The sequence below is a fragment of the Salmo salar genome, chromosome 15, assembly GCF_965601325.2.
Source record: "Salmo salar chromosome 15, fSalSal1, whole genome shotgun sequence".
In the NCBI taxonomy this organism is placed as follows: Eukaryota; Metazoa; Chordata; class Actinopteri; order Salmoniformes; family Salmonidae; genus Salmo; species Salmo salar.
Window position 1 is genome coordinate 65,398,352 of NC_138305.1, and position 20,304 is coordinate 65,418,655.

At 42.1% G+C, this 20,304-nt stretch overlaps 1 protein-coding gene across 1 annotated transcript in view; it reads right to left on the bottom strand.

The window, feature by feature from the left end:
- LOC106571867 (prickle-like protein 2) overlaps nt 1-20,304 on the bottom strand; it is a 113,857-nt gene that overhangs the window by 50,852 nt on the left and 42,701 nt on the right. The window lies entirely within an intron of this gene.

Below are 20,304 nucleotides of genomic sequence, written 5' to 3' on the forward strand. Positions count from 1 at the left end.
CCAAAACTCCATCCCACCAAAACTTGGCTCAATCAGCTCTTACACTAAAAGGGCATTATCATCCTTTTCACAATTTCACAGTATTATTCCAAGCTCATATACACCTTTCAAACCACTACGTTTTTCTACCAACTTCAGCATCCCGACAAATTTTTGTTGACTTTTCTTTATATATGAAAGGTATTGGTGGTGACAAAGCCTCTAGTTTTATTTCCACCAACCGACCTAGACATGATTAAGGTTAGTATGAAATGTAGCCGTAATGCAGTAATTTCCTTGCATAGCCCACCATGTGCACTGTTTTCTTAACCTCAACTGGATGGATCCATAAAGACTTAATATGGGATTAAATATCACTGAATTACAAACATATTGGAATAAAGTAGGCTAATGCAATTGAAGCCATCAAATTGTAAAAAAAAAAAAAATTATACATGACATTTACATAAGTATTCAGACCCTTTACTCAAAACTTTGTTGAAGCACCTTTGGCAGCAACTACAGCCTTGAGTCTTCATGAGTATGACTCTACAAGCTTGGCACACCTGTATTTGGAGAGATTCTCCCATTCGTCTCTGCAGATCCTCTCAAGCTCTGTCAGGTTGGATGGGGAGCGTTGCTGCACATCTATTTTCAGGTCTCTCCAGAGATGTTAGATCGGGTTGAAGTCCGGGCTCTGGCTTGGCCACTCAAGGACATTCAGAGACTTGTCCCGAAGCCACTCCTGCGTTGTCTTGGCTGTGTGCTTAGGGTCGTTGTCCTGTTGGAAGGTGAACCTTCGCCCCAGTCTGAGGACCTGAGCGCTTTGGAGCAGGTTTTCATCAGGGATCTCTCTGTACTTTGCTCTGTTCATCTTTGCCTCTATCTTGACTAGTCTCCCAGTCCCTGCTGCTCACTGAAAAACATCTCCACAGCTTTATGCAGCAATCAACATTCTTCACCGTAGGGATGGTGCCAGGTTTACTCCAGATGCGACACTTGGCATTCAGGCCAAATAGTTCAATATTGGTTTCATAAGACCAGAGAGTCTTGTTTCTCATGGTCTGAGAGTCTTTAGGTGCCTTTTGGCAAACTCCAAGTCGGCTGTCATGTGCCTTTTATTGAGGAGTGGCTTCCGTCTGGCCACTCTACCATAAAGGCCTGATTAGTGGAGTGCTGCAGAGATGGTTGTCCTTCTGGAAGGTTCTCCATCTCCACAGAGTAAATCTAGAGCTCTGTCAGAGTTACCATTGGGTTCTTGGTCAACTCCTTGTCCAAGGCCCTTCTCCCCCGATTGCTCAGTTTGGCCCAAACATTTAAGAATGATAGAGGCCACTGTGTCCTTGGGGACCTTCAATGCTGCAGAAATGTTTTGGTACCCGTACCCAGACTTGTGACTCTACACAATCCTGTCTTGGAGCTCTATGGACAATTCGTACGACCTCATAGCTTGGTTTTTGCTCTGACATACACAGTCAACTGTGGGACCTTATATAGACGGGTGTGTGCCTTTCCAAATCATGTCCAATCAATTGGATTTACCATAGGTGGACTCCAATCAAGTTGTAGAAACATCTCAAGGGTGATTAATGAGAACAGGATTCCCCTGAGCTCAATTTCGAGTCTCATAGCAAAGGGTCTGAATACTTACGTAAGTAAGGTATTTCTGATTTTCATTTTTAATACATTTGCAAACATTTGTAAAAACATGCTTCACTTTGTCATTATAGGGTATTGTGTGTAGATTGCTGAGGATTAATTTTAGTTTTAAATCCATTTTAGAATAAGGCTGTAACGTTACAAAATGTGGAAAAGGTCAAGGGGTCTGAATACTTTCCGAAGTCACTGTATGTCTGTATATTTGGTTTATTTTCTGGCTGGGCAAATAAGTGGAGGTGGTAGAGCTCATCTCTTCGTTTGCTCATCTTTCACTAATCAGAAACTTTTAGCATGCAATAATGTAGCCTAAATCAAGTGTTGTCCTATTATTTTGCTCGATCATGTAAATGCAACTCAAAAAGCCAGTGACTCACAAGACTCACAAGCTTTTGAAAATATAGATTGATATTATTTTCTATCGGTGTCATGATGAAGATACTCTCAATCTAAGGCCCTAGGCCTGCTCTCTAACAAAGTGGAGTGAGGGTAGAAAATACAGTTGAAGTTGGAAGTTTACATACACTTAGGTTGGAGTCATTAAAATTTGTTTTTCAACCACTCCACAGATTTCTTGTTAACAAACTATAATTTTGGCAAGTCGGTTAGGACATCTACTTTGTGCATGACACAAGTAGATTATTTCAGTTATAATTCACTGTATCACATTTCCAGTGGTTCATAAGTTTACATACACTAAGTTGACTGTGCCTTTAAAAAGCTTGGAAAATTCCAGAAAATTATGTCATGGCTTTAGAAGCTTCTGATAGGCTAATTGACATCATTTGAGTCAATTGGAGGTGTACCTGTGGATGTATTTCAAGGCCATTCATCTGTACAAACAATGGTACGCAAGTATAAACACCATGGCACCACGCAGCCGTCATCCGAGAGATTAACGTACTTTGGTGCGAAAAGTGCAAATCAATCCCAGAACAACAGCAAAGGACGTTGTGTAGATGCTGGAGGAAACAGGTACAAAAGTACCTATAGCCACATTAAAACTAGTCCTATATCGACATAACCTGAAAGACCGCTCAACAAGGAAGAAGCCACTGCTCCAAAAACCGCAATAAAAAAGCCAGACTACGGTTTGCAACTGCACATGGGGACAAAGATTGTACTTTTTGGAAAAATGTCCTCTGGTCTGATGAAACGAAAATAGAACTGTTTGGCCATAATGACCATCGTTATGTTTGGAGGAAAAAGGGGGAGGCTTGCAAGCCAAAGAACACTATCCCAACCGTGAAGCACGGGGGTGGTAGCATCATGTTGTGGGGGTGCTTTGCTGCAGGATGGACTGGTGCACTTCACAAAATAGATGGCATCATGAAAATGAAAATTATGTGAATATATTGAAGCAACATCTCGAGACATCAGACAGGAAGTTAAAGCTTGGTTGCAAATGGGTCTTCCAAATGGACAATGACCCCAAGCATACTTCCAAAGTTGTGGCAAAATGGCTTAAGGAAAACAAAGTTAAGGTATTGGAGTGGCCATCACAAAGCCCTGACCTCAATCCTATAGAACATTTGTGGGCAGAACTGAAAAAGCGTGTGTGTGCATCGAGGCCTACAAACCTGACTCAGTTACACCAGCTCTGTCAGGAGTAATGGGCCAAAATTTACCCAACTTATTGTAGGAAGCTTGTGGAAGGCTTCCCGAAACGTTTGACCCAACTTAAACAATTTAAAGGCATTGCTACCAAATACTTACTGAGTGTTTGTAAACATCTGACCCACTGTGAATGTGATGAAAGAAATAAAAGCTGAAATAAACCATTCTCTCTACTATTATTCTGACATTTCACATTCTTCAAATTAAGTGGTGATCCTAAAACAGGACATTTTTACTAGGATTAAATGTTGGGAATTGTGAAAACTGAGTTTAAATGTATTTGGCTAAGGTGTATGTAAACTTCCGACTTTAACTGTAGATTAAACATGGATCAAAAAAGCATGGGCTTACCTTAGGTTCTGTTTAAAATATAACTTTTTTTGTATGACAGCAGTTTCACTGCTGTTGCCGTGATACAAGTTGTGTGGGGAAATTATTATTTTTATTTGATTCTGTTATATTTAATTGTGCTCTTACTACAAAATATACACTGAGTGTACAAAACGTTGCTCTTCTACACGACATAGAGGTGAAAGCTATGATTCCTTATTGATATCACTTTTTAAGTGCACTTCAATCAGTGTAGATGAAGGGGAGGAGACTGGATAAAGATGGCTTTTTAAGCCTTGAGACAATTGAGACATGGATTGTGTGGGTGCTATTCCAAGTGAATGGGCAAGACAAAAGATTTAACCTCTTTGGACTAGGGGGCGGTATTTTAACGTCCGGATGAAAAGCGTGCCCAAAGTAAACTGCCTGCTCCTCAGGCCCATACGCTAGGATATGCATATAATTGGTAGCTTTGGATAGAAAACACTCGAAAGGTTCTAAAACTGTTAAAATAATATCTGTGAGTAAAACAGAACTTATTTGGCAGGCGAAACCCCGAGGACAAACCATCCAGGAAAACAAAATTGGAGTTCACTGTGTTTTCTATTGGAAACTAGATTTTTGAGGCACCTGGTTGCAGTTCCTATGGCTTCCACTAGATGTCAACAGTCTTTAGAAATTGGTTGATGTTTTTCATTTGAGAAATGAAGAAGTACGGCTGTCAAGCCAAGTGGACTCTTTTGTTTGGGGCGAGCGACGTGGAGCTTGCTCCACTTTGATTTTATCCTCTATTGAACACAGTATATTCCGTCTTAAATTTTATCGATTATTTACGTTTTAGGATACCTAAAGTTGGATTAGGAAAGTTGTTTGAAATGTTTGTACCAAGTTTACAGGTAACTTATTCGATAATTTGTAGTCATGTTGGGCGAGTTGGAACCAATGTTTTTCTGAATCAAACTCGCCAAATAAATGGACATTTTGGGGATATAAAGAAGCAGTTTATCAAACAAAAGGACCATGTGTGATGTTTCTGGGACATATTGGAGTGCCAACAGAAGAAGATCTTCAAAGGTAAGGCATGAATTATATCTGTCAAGGTTGTGCGATACTGGTAAGAAGTCAGGTGCAGGAGAGAAGAGAGTTGTGATCAGGCGCACTTTATTTGGCAGAAGCACAAAAGACAGACGCAACTGCATCAAAAAACCTCCAGCCAATTGCAAAAGTGAATAAGCGCGAAAACACTCACAATAATGCAAATGTATGACAATAAACATACTACAGGTCAAAACACGATACACGGGGAAAAACCAGTCTGGCGCGTAACACTAAACGCGTAACAAAACAATTCCACACAAAGACATGGGGGGGAACAGAGGAATATATATATATGCAGTGTGATTAGGGAAGGTAAACCAGGTGTGCGGGGAACAAGACAAAAACAAATGGAACAATGAAAAATGGAGCGGTGATGGCTAGAAGGCCGGTGACATCGACCGCCGAACGCCGCCCGAATAAGGAGGGGAGCCGACGGAACTCGTGATAATATCGTTACTTCTGACTTTTGTGTCGCACCTCCCTGGTTGAAAAATGTTTGTCATGCATTTGTATGCGGGGTGCTGTCCTTAGATAATCACATGGTTTGCTTTCGCAGTAAAGCCTTTTTGAAATCTGACATGGTGGCTGGATTAACAAGAAGTTAAGCTTTAGTTTTATGTATTACACTTGTGATTTCATGAAAGTGAAATATTTTGAGTAATTTAATTTGAATTTGGCGCTCTGCCATTTCACCGGATGTTGTCAAATCGATCCCGCTAAAGGGATTTGATCCCTAAGAAGTTTGTGCCTTTGAACGGGCTATGGTAGTAGGTGCCACGCTTGTGTCAAGACTCTTTCTGCTTCCAGCCCACCGGACATCCCTCTCCCATCTTCCATGTGTTAAGATGCAGGATACATAGCAGCAGGTCTTGTGGATAGGTATGTGTTCTGTGAGCCTCTGAAGTCTGTTTAGGACAATACAGTCAAGGACACATCCCATTGGGCACACCACATCATTTCAACATGGACATTTGGGTAATATTTGATTAAGGATCAGTGAGATTTCAACCTTTATTCACCCACTCATGACAGCCAGAAGTTTGTTGAATTCCCAATGCTTCACTATGCTTTTAACTATCTAAACCACATTTCAATAGAAAAACAATGTCAGCTTTTTGGTTTAGTTGTCATCTAAATGTGTTATCACTGCACTTTCAACCATTTTAAAAGCACAAAGTTGAAATGGGAATACAATGTCAGATATGTTGTATTTACACAACTTAATTTAATGTGTTATTACACTGTGATTCATCTAATAGCACAACCAATTGACCTGGATGGCAGTTGAGTTGACATTAAAAGTACATACATTAAAAGTGATCAATGCTGTTAAGTATTCTGCACAGATTATTATAGCAATTGTGAAGATATCCACAGACCTGCGACCTTTGCATTCTATCTTGAACGTTGCATTCTATGATTTCATAAGAAAACATTTACAATTACCTCAATGTGGCAATGGATGTGTTACTTATTTTAAGGTTGAGTAAATACTCTTATATTAGTTTGTAAGATAGCTTTAACTTTAGGCTATTTACTGTATTACAAAAGCATTATTGAATTGTGTTTGGTTGACAACGCAGACAAATATCAACATTTAAAGAACATCTAATCATTGGATAGTTTCATCTGAGCCACTGGCTTAACCCTACACTATTCTTTAACTTTTATTTTTGGTTTAGTTGGAGACGTGAATCCAACGTATCATATGTTTATAGGCTATTTACTGTTTTGCAAAAGTGTAATTGAATTGTGTTTGGTTTTCAACGCAACCAACATTTGAAGGAGATGTATCTTTTGTGCCAATGATATAGTCTGGCTTTAATTCCAGTTTGTCTACAAATTAATAATTGATATGTTGGATTCACATTTTACATTTGAGTCATTTAGCAGATGCTCTTATCCAGATTGATTTACAGGTAAGATAGCTAGGTGGGACAACCACATATATGATATTTTCACAGGGATAGTTAGTACACTTTTCCTCAATAAAGTACAGTACCAATCAGCAAAGCTGGGGGGAGGTCAAGTGAAAGTGTTGGTTCAGGATATATATATATTTTTATTGGGGGGGGTCAAGGTGAGGAGGGGCATTATTTAAGATACTCTTTGAAGAGGTAGGGTTTCAGGGGGAAGCTGGTTCCACCATTGGGGTGCCAGGACAGAGAAGAGCTTGGACTGGGCGGAGCTGGAGCTCCCCTCCTGTAGGGGTGGGAGGGCCAAGAGACCAGAGATGGCCAGAACGGAGTACTCGGATTGGAGTGTAGGGTTTGAACATAGCATGACGATAGGGAGGGATGTTCCTCTTTCTGCTCCATAGGCAAGCACCCTGGTTTTGTAGTGGATGCGAGCTTCGACTGGAAGCTAGTGGAGTGTTCGGAGGAGTGGGGTGACATGGGAGAACTTTGGAAGGTTGAAAACCAGGGGGGCTGCAGCGTTCTGGATAAGTTGCAGGAGTTTGATGGGACAAGCGGGGAGCCCAGAGAACACTGAGTTTCAGTAGTCCAGACGGGAGATGACTAGTACCTGGATTAGGACCTGCGCCACTTCCTGTGTGAGGTAGAGTCGTTCACTATGGATGTTGTAGAGCATGAACCTGCAGGAGTGAGTCACTGCTTTTATGTTTGCAGAGAACTACAGGGTGTTGTTCAGGGTACTTTGCACTCTGGGAGGGCGACACTGTGAAGTTGTCAACCGTGATGGAGAATTATTTGAGCGAGCAGGCCTTCCCAGGAAGAAGAGCAGCTTCATCTTGTCGATGTTGAGCTTGAGGTGGTGGGCCGACATCCAAGCTGAGATATCTGCCAGGCACACAGAGATGCGAGTCGCCACCTGGCGTGTCAAAAGGGGGGAAGAAGAAAAGTATAGTAGTTGAGTGTCATCCGTATATCAATGATAGGGGAGACCATGTCAGGATATGATGGATCTGAGTTACTTGGTGTATAGAGAGAAGAGGGCCTAGAATCGAGCCCTGGGGGACACCAGTAGTGAGAGTATGTGGTGCAGACACAGATCCTCTCCACGTCACCTGGTAGAAGCGGCCTGCCAGATAGGATGCAATCCAAGAGTGTGCAAAGCCTGAGACGCCCCAGCCCTGAGAGGGTGGAGAGGAGGATGGTTCACGGTGTCAAAAGCAACGGATAGATCTAGGAGGATGAGAACAGAGGAGAGATAGTCAGCTTTGTTGAGTGGATTCAATAGGCTGAGTTAATGAGGAGCGGATGTCTTCAACCTTCTTTTCTTTGACACAGTGGTCGACAGAGACGGCGGATGGAGGGGAAGGGGGTGGAGGATTAAGGAGGGAGGAGAAGGTGGAAAAGACTTCCCTAGGGTTAGAGAGGCGGAAGCTTGATCATTTGAGTGATAGAAAGTGGCTTTAGCAGCGGATACAGAGGAAGAGAAGGTAGAGAGGAGGTAGTGAAAGGATAATAGGTCCTCTGGAAGTTTAGTTTCCTTCCATTTTCACTCAGCTCAGCCCTGTTCTGTAAGCTCACAATGAGGCACTCAGCCACGAAGGAGGAGGCGAGGGCCGAGCTGGCCGGGAGGAAAGGGGACAGTGTGAGTCAAAGGATGCGGAAAGGGAGGAGAGTAGCGTCAAAGGGAAAGATGATAGGATAGAAGAGGAGAGAGTAGTGGGAGAGAGAGAGCGAAGACTGCGGCGGCACATGACTATTCATGCTTCATCTCAATCAAGAATCCAAGTAAAGAATAAGACTAAGTCAAATCAAACTTTATTTAAAGTGCATTTATTAAAGTTTAATTTGACTTAATTTAGACCCAAATCCAACATATTAATTATGAATTTGTACACAAACTTGAATTAAAACCAGACTAAGTCAGTGGCACAGATGGAACTATCCAAGCAGAGGATCTCCTTCAAATGTTGACATTTAGTTGTGTTGACAATCAAACACAATTCAATATCCAGTTTGTCTGCAAATGTATAATTGATATGTTGGATTCATGTCTCTGTCTCAACCAAAAATCTAAGTTAAAGAATAGGACTAAATCTAATCTAATCAAACTTTAAATGCACTTTAAATAAAGTTAGTTTTATTTTGTTCTATTCTTTAACTGAGATTTTTGATTGAGATGGAGACATGAATCCAACATATTAATGATTAACTTGAAGATTACATTTGAAATCAACCAAAGCTTGAAACCCTAAGCCTATATGTATTGTCTATTTTTTGTTGAACCCTGGGTTGAATTGTAATAATAACTGTTAATGACTTGTTGTATAGGCCTAAATAGTATCATTGACAATTGTATATTATTTGATTGAACCTTCATTTAACTAGGCAAGTCAGTTAAGAACAAATTCTTATTAACAATGACGGACTACCAAAGGTAAAGGCCTCCTGTGGGGACGGGCTGGGATACAAAAATAAAAAATGTAATTAAAATATAGAACAAAGCACATCACTACAAGAGAGACATCACAACACTACATAAAGAGAGACTTAAGTCAAGATAGCATGGCAACAACACATGAAAACACAGCATGGTAGTAACACAACATGACAACATGGTAGCAACACAACATGGCAGCAGCACAAAACATGATACAAAGATTATTGGGCACAGACAACAGCACAAAGGCAAGAAGGTAGAGACAATACATCACGCAAAGCAGCCACAAGTGTCAGTAGATATAGGATATTACTTTTTAGAAGATATGACTTCTAAAGTATGGTTACATTTAATTTGTTCTTTTAAACCTACCGTTTGGAATGACTTCGATAGCAACGGTGAAAATGTTATTAAAAGATCTCTCAATAATCATTCTCACGATAGCACATTGGTAGAAGCCAGTGACAAATCTAAAAACTAAGCAGGGCTGGGTTTGTTTAAAACCCTGGATGCAAGACCAAATTAATAGTTGTAGATCAACGCTCCAATAGATGGTGCTGCCCAGCCTATTGTTTATTTTTTCTGATAGTGGATATAACATTGAAGATATGACAATGTTTTAAGACCTTCTCCCCTACCTCACCTCGCTCATCCTTGACCGCTGGCTACGTCCCTTCCGTCTTCAAGAGAGCGAGAGTTGCACCCCTTCTGAAAAAACCTACATTCGATCCCTGCGATGTCAACAACTACAGACCAGTATCCCTTCTTTCTTTTCTCTCCAAAACTCTTGAACGTGCCGTCCTTGGCCAGCTCTCTTGCTATCTCTCTCAGAATGACCTTCTTGATCCTAATCAGTCAGGTTTCAAGACTGGGCATTCAACTGAGACTGCTCTTCTCTGTGTCACGGAGGCTCTCTGCACTGCTAAAGCTAACTCTCTCTCCTCTGCTCTCATCCTTCTAGACCTATCTGCTGCCTTTGATACTGTGAACCATCCGATCCTCCTCTCCACCCTCTCCGAGCTGGGCATCTCCGGCGCGGCCCACGCTTGGATTGCGTCCTACCTGACAGGTCGCTCCTACCAGGTGGCGTGGCGAGAATCTGTCTCCGCACCATGTGCTCTCACCACTGGTGTCCCCCAGGGCTCTGTTCTAGGCCCTCTCCTATTCTCGCTATACACCAAGTCTCTTGGCTCTGTCATATCCTCACATGGTCTCTCCTATCATTGCTATGCAGACGACACACAGTTAATCTTCTCCTTTCCCCCTTCTGACAACCAGGTGGCGAATCGCATCTCTGCATGTCTGGCAGACATATCAGTGTGGATGACGGATCACCACCTCAAGCTGAACCTCGGCAAGACGGAGCTGCTCTTCCTCCCGGGGAAGGACTGCCCGTTCCATGATCTCGCCATCACGGTTGACAACTCCCTTGTGTCCTCCTCCCAGAGTGCTAAGAACCTTGGAGTGACCCTGGACAACACCCTGTCGTTCTCCAGTAACATCAAGGCGGTGACCCGATCCTGTAGGTTCATGCTCTACAACATTCGCAGAGTACGACCCTGCCTCACACAGGAAGCGGCGCAGGTCCTAATCCAGGCACTTGTCATCTCCCGCCTGGATTACTGCAACTTGCTGTTGGCTGGGCTCCCTGCCTGTGCCATTAAACCCCTACAACTCATCCAGAACGCCGCAGCCTGTCTGGTGTTCAACCTTCCCAAGTTCTCTCACGTCACCCCGCTCCTCCGCTCTCTCCACTGGCTTCCAGTTGAAGCTCGCATCCGCTACAAGACCATGGTGCTTGCCTACGGAGCTGTGAGGGGAACGGCACCTCCGTACCTTCAGGCTTGATCAGGCCCAACACCCAAACAAGGACACTGCGTTCATCCACCTCTGGCCTGCTCGCCTCCCTACCTCTGAGGAAGCACAGTTCCCGCTCAGCCCAGTCAAAACTGTTCGCTGCTCTGGCACCCCAATGGTGGAACAAGCTCCCTCACGACGCCAGGACAGCGGAGTCAATCACCATCTTCCGGAGACACCTGAAACCCCACCTCTTTAAGGAATACCTGGGATAGGATAAAGTTATCCTTCTAACCCCCCCCTTAAAATATTTAGATGCACTATTGTAAGTGGTTGTTCCACTGGATATTATGAGGTGAACGCACCAATTTGTAAGTCGCTCTGGATAAGAGCGTCTGCTAAATGACTTAAATGTAAATGTAAATGTAAAGGTACTGTCACGCTTGTCGTTGGAAATGGAGGACCAAAACGCAGCAGGTATGTGTATGCTCATCTTGCTCTTTTAATAAATACAAAATGAACACCAAAATAACAAAGAATGAACGATCAACAAAAACAGTCTGGTAAGGCACAAGGCTAAACACAGAATAATCACCCACAAATCACAAACACACCCTCATATATGGGACTCTCAATCAAAGGCAGATAGACAACACCTGCCTTCAACTGAGAGTCCCAACCCCAATTAACCAAACATAGAAACAGACATACTAGACAAATCATAGAATACCTGAAAACCAAACAGTGCCCAAAAACCCCGGAATACTTAAACCAAATGCCCCTTCAACAAAACACACCACCCCGAACCACATAAAACGAATACCCTCTGCCACGTCCTGACCAAACTACAATACCAATTAACCTTATACTGGTCAGGACGTGACAGGTACAAATTCAACATATTTTATACAAGGTTTGTTTGTGTTGAAATAGGTTATAACGATGACAGAATTTTCACCCTCAAAACAACTGTTGATTACTTTTTCAAATTCAATATATTTTCTATGTAGATCCCACATCACAATATAGTTGACAAATTGTAATGAGTGCGCTGAGTCGGGAAGCAAGTTCAGGGAGTGAGTGTTTTAAAACCTGTTAACCTCTCTAGGGTCGGCGGGACGAAATCGTCCCACCTACGTAACAGCCAGTGGAATCCTGTGGCGCGTTATTCAAATACCTTAGAAATGCTATTACTTCAATTTCTCAAACATATGACAATTTTACACCATTTTAAAGACAAGACTCTCGTTAATCTAACCACATTGTCCGATTTCAAAAAGGCTTTACAACAAAAGCAAAACATTAGATTATGTCAGCAGAGTACCCAGCCAGAAATAATCAGACACCCATTTTTCAAGCTAGCATATAATGTCACAAAAACCCAAACCACAGCTAAATGCAGCACTAACCTTTGATGATCTTCATCAGATGACACACCTAGGACATTATGTTATACAATACATGCATGTTTTGTTCAATCAAGTTCATATTTATATCAAAAACCAGCTTTTACATTAGCATGTGACGTTCAGAACTAGCATACCCCCCGCAAACTTCCGGTGAATTTACAAAAAATGTCCTAAATTACTCACGATAAACGTTCACAAAAAGCATAACAATTATTTTAAGAATTATAGATACAGAACTCCTCTATGCACTCGATATGTCCGATTTTAAAATAGCTTTTCGGTGAAAGCACATTTTGCAATATTCTCAGTAGATAGCCCGGCATCACAGGGCTAGCTATTTAGACACCCAGCAAGTTTAGCACTCACCAAAGTCTGATTTACTATAAGAAAAATGTTATTACATTTGGTGTTCTTTGTCAGAATGCACTCCCAGGACTTCTACTTCAATAACAAATGTTGGTTTGGTCCCAAATAATCCATAGTTATATCCAAACAGCGGCGTTTTGTTCGTGCGTTCAAGACACTATCCGAAAGGGTAAAGAAGGGTGACGAGCACGACGCATTTCGTGACAAAATATTCCATTACCGTACTTCGAAGCATGTCAACCGCTGTTTAAAATCAATTTTTATGCAATTTTTCTCGTAAAAAAGCGATAATATTCCGACCGGGAATCTGCGTTTAGGTAAAAAGACGAAAGAAAATAAAGCATGGAGTCGACTCGTGCACGCGCCTAAGCCCATTGTCCTCTGATCGGCCACTTGCCAAAAGCGCAAATGTGTTTCAGCCTGGGGCTGCCTCGATATCATTCAGCTTTTTCCCGGGCTCTGAGAGCCTATGGGAGCCGTAGGAAGTGTCACGTTACAGCAAAGATCCTCAGTCTTCAATAAACAGAGACAAGAAGAACAAGATCTTGTCAGAGAGGGCACTTCCTGTAAGGAATCTTCTCAGGTTTTTGCCTGCCATATGAGTTCTGTTATACTCACAGACACCATTCAAACAGTTTTAGAAACTTTAGGGTGTTTTCTATCCAAAGCCAATAATTATATGCATATTCTAGTTACTGGGCAGGAGTAGTAACCAGATTAAATCGGGTACGTTTTTTATCTGGCCGTGTCAATACTGCCCCCTACCCCCAACAGGTTAAGGTATAGGGGGCAGTATTTTCACGACCGGATGAAAAACGTACCCAAATTAAACTGCCTACTACTCGGGCCCAGAAACTAGAATATGCATATTATTAGTAGATTTGGATAGAAAACACTCTGAAGTTTCTAAAACTGTTTGAATGATGTCTGTGAGTATAACAGAACTCATATGGCAGGCAAAAACCAGAGAAAAATCCAACCAGGAAGTGGGAAATCTGGGAATTGTAGTTCTTCTTTTGAATCCCTATCGAAACTACAGTGTCTGTGGGGTCACGTTGCACTTCCTAAGGCTTCCATTGGCTGTCAACAGCCTTCAGAAAGTTTTTTCATCCTTCTCCTGTTACTGGGCAGAAAATAGTAGCTCAGTCAATGAGTGGACTGCCTGAGGACAAAGGTGTTGGTGATGCGCGAGCCTGCGAGTGCGCTGTTCCTTCTTTTTCTCCTGGAAAGAATACGCTATTGTCCGGTTGGAATATTATCACATTTTTACATAAAAAATACCCTAAAGATTGATTGTAAACAAGGTTTGACATGTTTCTACGAATGGTAATGGAACTATTTGACTTTTTGTCTCTGGTACTGTGCTCGCGCGTTATGCCTTTGGATAGTGATCTGAACGCACGAACAAAACGGAGGTATTTGGACATAAATGTGGATTATTTCGAACAAAAAGAACATTTCTTGTGGAAGTAGCAGTACTGGGAGTGCATTCTGATGAAGATCAGCAAAGGTAAGAGAATATTTATAATACTAATTCTGAGTTTAGTTGACCCCAGAACTTGGCGGGTGTCTGTATAGCTTGCTTAGATGGCGAGCTATGTACTCAGAATATTGAAAAATGTGCTTTCTCCGTAAAGCTATTTTAAAATCTGACACAGCGGTTGCATCAAGGAGTAGTGTATCTATAATTCTTTAAATAATTGTTATGTATTTTTTCAACGTTTATGATGAGTATTTTTGTAAATTGATGTGCTCATTCACCGGAGGTTTTGGTGGGAATACATTTTCTGAACATCACGCGCCAATGTAAAATGCTGTTCCGCAGTCCTCAACATTAATTAATGAAACAATAAACACGTAACACAAACAACGCACCAACATGAACAGAGTCAATAACACCTGAGGAAAGAACCAAGGGGAGTGACAGATATAGGGAAGATAATCAAGGAGGTGATGGAGTCCAGGTGAGTGTCATGATTCACATGAAACAGTCAATAACAACTGAGGAAAGAACCAAGGGGAGAGACAGATATAGGGAAGATAATCAAGGGGGTGCCAGGGGAGTGTCATGACGTGCTGGTGCGCTTGACGATGGTAACAGGTGTGCAGGATAATCAGCAGCCTGATGACCTAGAGGCCGGAGGGGGAGTATACATGACAGTACCCCCTCCCGATGCGCGGCTCCAGCCGCAGGACGCTGACAAAGGGGATGAACCCTGCGATCAGGAGCGGACCGGTCACCCCTGCTGAAGCACAGGAACCTGTCACGCCGGCTGAGGCGTGGAAAGTTGTCCAGCCGGCTGGGGTGCGTGAACCTGACAGACCGGCTGAGGCAGGGGAGCCTGGCGATCCGGCTGAGGCATGGGAGCCTGATAAAACGGTGGAGGCAGGGGGGCCTTGCGATCCGGCAGAGGCATGAAAGCCCGACGAGCCGGCTGAGGCAGGGGAGCCTGGAGATCCAGCTGAGGCATGAAACCCCGACGAGCCGGCTGAGGCAGGGGAGCCTGGCGATTCGGCTGAGGCATAAGAGCCTGATGAGCTGGCGGAGGCATGAGAGCCTGACGAGCCGGCGGAGGCAGGGGAGCCTGGCAATCTGGCTGAGGCATGAGAGCCTGTAGCAGCTCCTGGACCTGACGTCAGTCACACTGACACAAAAAAAGGAAAAAAATCACTCCCTGATGCTTCCCTTAGGTGAGGTGTTATTCTCTAACGAGTGCACTGAGAGTCGGGAAGCAAGTTCAGGGAGTGACTGTTTTAATAATAAATGAAACAATAAACACGTAACACATCGACATGAAAACAGAGTCAATAACACCTGAGGAAAGAGCCAAGGGGAGTGACGGATATAGGGAAGATAATCAAGGGGGTGATGGAGTCCAGGGGAGTGTCATGAAGCGCTGGTGTGCTTGTCGATGGTGACAGGTGTGCAGGATAATCAGCAGCCTGATGACCTAGAGGCCGGAGTGGTATACGTGACACAAATTATGGTGAAACAATGTTGATTCAACCACTTTGTGCCCAGTGGGAGAGGATATCCACACTGTACTGTCCTCGCTAACATCAGTAACAATATATCTACTGAATAGCCCTATGTGTCTTTACATCACGCGAACAAAACTGCCCCATCCTTCTGAGATCTGTAACTTCTGACTTGTTTAAAACTAAGAATAACAGATTTTTAAGGTAAGAATGGAATCAGTGCATAATACATATCACCAAAAATTATATTAATGATTAATATGACAACAAAAGGCTTAAAATACCTCCAGAAACAAGGGATTCAATTTGACCAACTACAGAAGAAAGTGGATGGGACCAGGTAGACTGGCCATGTTAATGTGTACCGTATGTAACTGTTTATCAGAACTATACACAGCTCAATTACAGTACAATTCGCATAATCCAAACGTAAGGATTAAAAAGTTTATACATTTTATCTGGATTTAACCTAAGCACATGAGAGTAAACCAAACCTCCATGGTTAGACAGACTGATATCAGCATGGAATAAAGGGATGGAGTGGGAGGAGAAAACAATAGACAAAAAAATGCGTAGTTTCAAATATAGAACTCACCTATAGCAGCAGCTATTTACTTTAGATCCAAATCTTATTTGGTTGCAGTGACGACAATAAGGAAAATGTTAAGAATCCTTTTGAAAACTGCAGGCTCAACCCTCACACGAATGCATGCTCACATACACAGGAGCACGCACACTAACAGTACATCTCCTTGAAGTGATGCACAATCAAGAGCATCCTGTCGGGCTGTATCACCGCCTGGTATGGCAACTGCTCCTCCCACAACCGCAAGGCTCTCCAGAGGGTAGTGAGGTCTGCACAACGCATCACCGGGGGCAAACTACCTGCCCTCCAGGACACCTACACCACCCGATGTCACAGGAAGGCCAAAAAGATCATCAAGGACAACAACCACCCGAGCCACTGCCTGTTCACCCCGCTATCATCCAGAAGGCGAGGTCAGTACAGGTGCATCAAAGCTGGGACCGAGAAACTGAAAAACAGCTTCTATCTCAAGGCCATCAGACTGTTGAACAGCCATCACTAACAATGAGTGGCTGCTGCCAACATACTGACTCAAATCTCTAGCCACTTTAATAATTAAAAATGGGATGTAATAAATGTATCACTAGTCACTATAAACAATGCCACTTTATATAATGTTTACATACCCTATATTACTCATGTCATATGTATATACTGTACTCTATTCCATCTACTGCATCTTGCCTATGCCGTTCGGCCATCGCTCATCCATATATTTCTATGTACATATTCTTATTCATTCCTTTACACTTGTGTGTATAAGGTAGTTGTTGTGAAATTGTTAGGTTATATTACTTGTTAGATATTACTGCATGGTTGGAACTAGAAGCACAAGCATTTCGCTACACTCGCATTAACATCTGCTAAACATGTGTATGTGTTACAGTTGTCGTCGGTGAAGGAGGACCAAAACGCAGCAGGCATGCGGTTGTTCATTTTGAACATTTATTAACTCCAAAATGAACACAAAAATAACAAAAGAGAACGAACGATAAACTGACAGTCCTGTAATGTTGACACACACTAAACACGGAACAACTAATATAGGACTTCCAATCAAAGGCAACACCACACAGCTGCCTTCAATTGGAAGTCCACCCCAATTACCTCTACATAGAAACACCCAACCTAGACAGAACAAAGAAAACCCAACTTCTTCTGCCACGCCCTGACCAACACTTGTACACCTACTCCACCTGCTGGTCAGGATGTGACAGTATGTGACCAATACAAATGGATTTGATTTGAAGTGATAATTGCCAGAGGCTTATTGGTTCCTGAAATGTTAAGTAGGACTCTCTTACCTACAGTCTACAGAGGCACAACATTATTTCTCAGGAAGTAAAAACGCTGTAGTTAACGGTTGACAAATGTGGGTTCCTCTCCCACAGTGTGTGGGATGACCTAAAATAGAATCCCTGGGTGCCACCAACCAGGCAGGCAAATCACACTCATGTACTGTACATACCACACCACAGCACAGTCAGGAATCAATGTTTGAATAATAGGACTCAGCGAGAAACTGAGAGAAAAGAATACCCTACTCCCTCTACTTCTGCACATCTCTCCTTCCCCATCCTCCCTGTAGGTATTGTGCCATATTGATATGTATTACAGGGAGAGAAGCATGATAAGGTAATATGACAGGAGGGGAGGCACAGTGGGATGGGAGTGGATGCAATAACAGGAGAGTGATGGTGAGAGTGACGGTGAGTAAGCATTTCACTGTTAGTCTACACCTGTTTTTTACAAAGCACGTGACAAATACATTTTATTTGAGTGTAATGCAAGTACAAAGCCAACTGTCACCAGTTCCATTGTTAAGACTGGGAGAATGGATCCAGCAGGGAGAGCAGAGACACATATCCTCTGTATCCTGCTGATGATTCACTACCTGACTTTAAGCTCTGCTTTAAAATTATACTTACACCATTTCGCTTGAATCTTTAATCTCTCTGTGTGTGTGTGTGTGTGTGTGTGTGTGTGTGTGTGTGTGTGTGTGTGTGTGTGTGTGTGTGTGTGTGTGTGTGTGTGTGTGTGTGTGTGTGTGTGTGTGTGTGTGTGTGTGTTTGTGTGTGTGTGTGTGTGTGTGTGAAAGAGAGAGAGGGAGAGGAGAGTCTGTTGCTATGCATTTTTACACGTCCCTGCCTCCCACCAGCCTCTTCACATAAACCATCAGTGAGCTGAGCTGAGTGCTCATAATGTAATGCTTCACCGCTAAGGGCTCTGAGGATTAGTAAACTGTATATATGGCACCAGTGGTCATGGACATTCTCAAAGCACTATCTCTCTATATACTGTACAGAGGAAAGGGCTTTATCCCCGTTTAGAATGTTAGCGGTGTTAAAGTTTTCTAAACCTTCCAAACGCCACTATTCTAGATAATCTGGAGAACCCTGGCAGTTATGCAAGACAATGAGGCTGTATTCTGACAGTACGTTGTTGAAAAAGTGACTGGACAGTCATTTTCACACACAAAGAAACCTCTTCACTAAATTGAAAAATAACATCCCACCTCTACCTTTGAGACTTTCAGCAATCAGATTATTTTTCGCTTCTATATAACTGTGAATGTTCTCAGAAGTAGCAAGAAGTCATAAATTCTCCTCTCCTGTTTGAGTGATAACATTTTGGATTGAACCAACCTGTTCTGGCATTTCGTATTATTCTGTACGTAAATCTGTTACACTCCATTTAGTATGATATGTTACGAATTACAATTCGTATTATATGTTATCAATTTGCAAAACATACAATATGTTATGAATTTTCTAAATGTACAAAATGCCACATATTTTCAAAATGTATGATATGTTATAAATTCTAGTTGGATAAATTCTAGTTGGTGGCTAGGTGGATAACATTAGCTAGCTGGCTAACGTTAGCTAGACTAGGGATTAGGGTTAGGGGGTAGGGTTAAGGTTAAGTTTAGGGTTAAGTTTAGGTGTTAGGTTAAAGGGTTAAGTTTAGGGTTAGAGGAAGGGTTAGCTAAAATGGTTAGGGTTATGGGAAGGGTTAGCTAACAAGTAGTTGCAAAGTAAATAAAAGTAGTAAGTAGTTGAACAGTTGCTAATTAACTAAAATGTTAAAGTTGTCCGTGATGACATTTGAACTCGCAACCTTTGGGTTGCTAGACATTTGTGTTATACACCCACCCACCCATCTTTCATTTTTGCCTTAAGTAGCTATCTGTCTTATGTAACCATAACCAACGTAACATACCATACTCATGTCAGTGTTCTGGATTTAAATTTACTGTGTTACATCTTGTATGTGAGACCGGGCTGATTGAACAGGACAGATGTGTCCTCTCTTGCCAGTAGCAAGTACTCTCAGCATTCTCATTCCAGAAATAAATAAAGTCATAAATGCTATATATCTATTTTCAAAAATGTCAATAAATTAACTTTTAAGTTTAAAGTTAATTTCCTGCATTTCTGGGGAGGAGAGAAAATATTGCTATTTTGTAACTCATTTTATGCAATTCTACTCATTTTTCCATGGGGCAGAGAGACATTTTTTTAGTTTTAAAACATATTTCCTGCAATTCTACACATTTTGCCATGACTTATCCCGTGTTAATGATATCTGAGTGAGAGTGACTATCAAAATCAAATGGGGGCACCCTGGAGTGCCCTGTTGGTATTTGGCCATGATTACTTGAAGTTTACCTAACTGGCTAGACTAACTTACCAATCTAAAAATTGTTAGCTGACATTAGTATTGTGTGATTGTCACTGACTGTCAGTAAATATTTTTGGTCAGGGGACCCCTAGCAACCAGGTCCCTAAGAGACTGCTTATGTCGCTTATGTCTGGAGCCGGCCCTGATGAGATTTATATGTAAAACATTTACATTTAACGTCTTAGTCATTTGGCAGATGCTCTTATCCAGAGCAATTTAAAGTCATCTTAAGATGGCTACAGTGCCTTCAGAAAGTATTCATACCCCTTGACTTATTCCACATTTGTTGTGTTACAGCCGGAATTCAAAATGTAATTTGAATTGTTTTATTATTATGTCTTACCCACCTGCACACAATACCCCATAATGATGAAATTAAAACATGTTTTTAGATTTTTTTTTAGATTTATTGAAAATGAAATACAGAAATCTCTCATTTACATAATTATT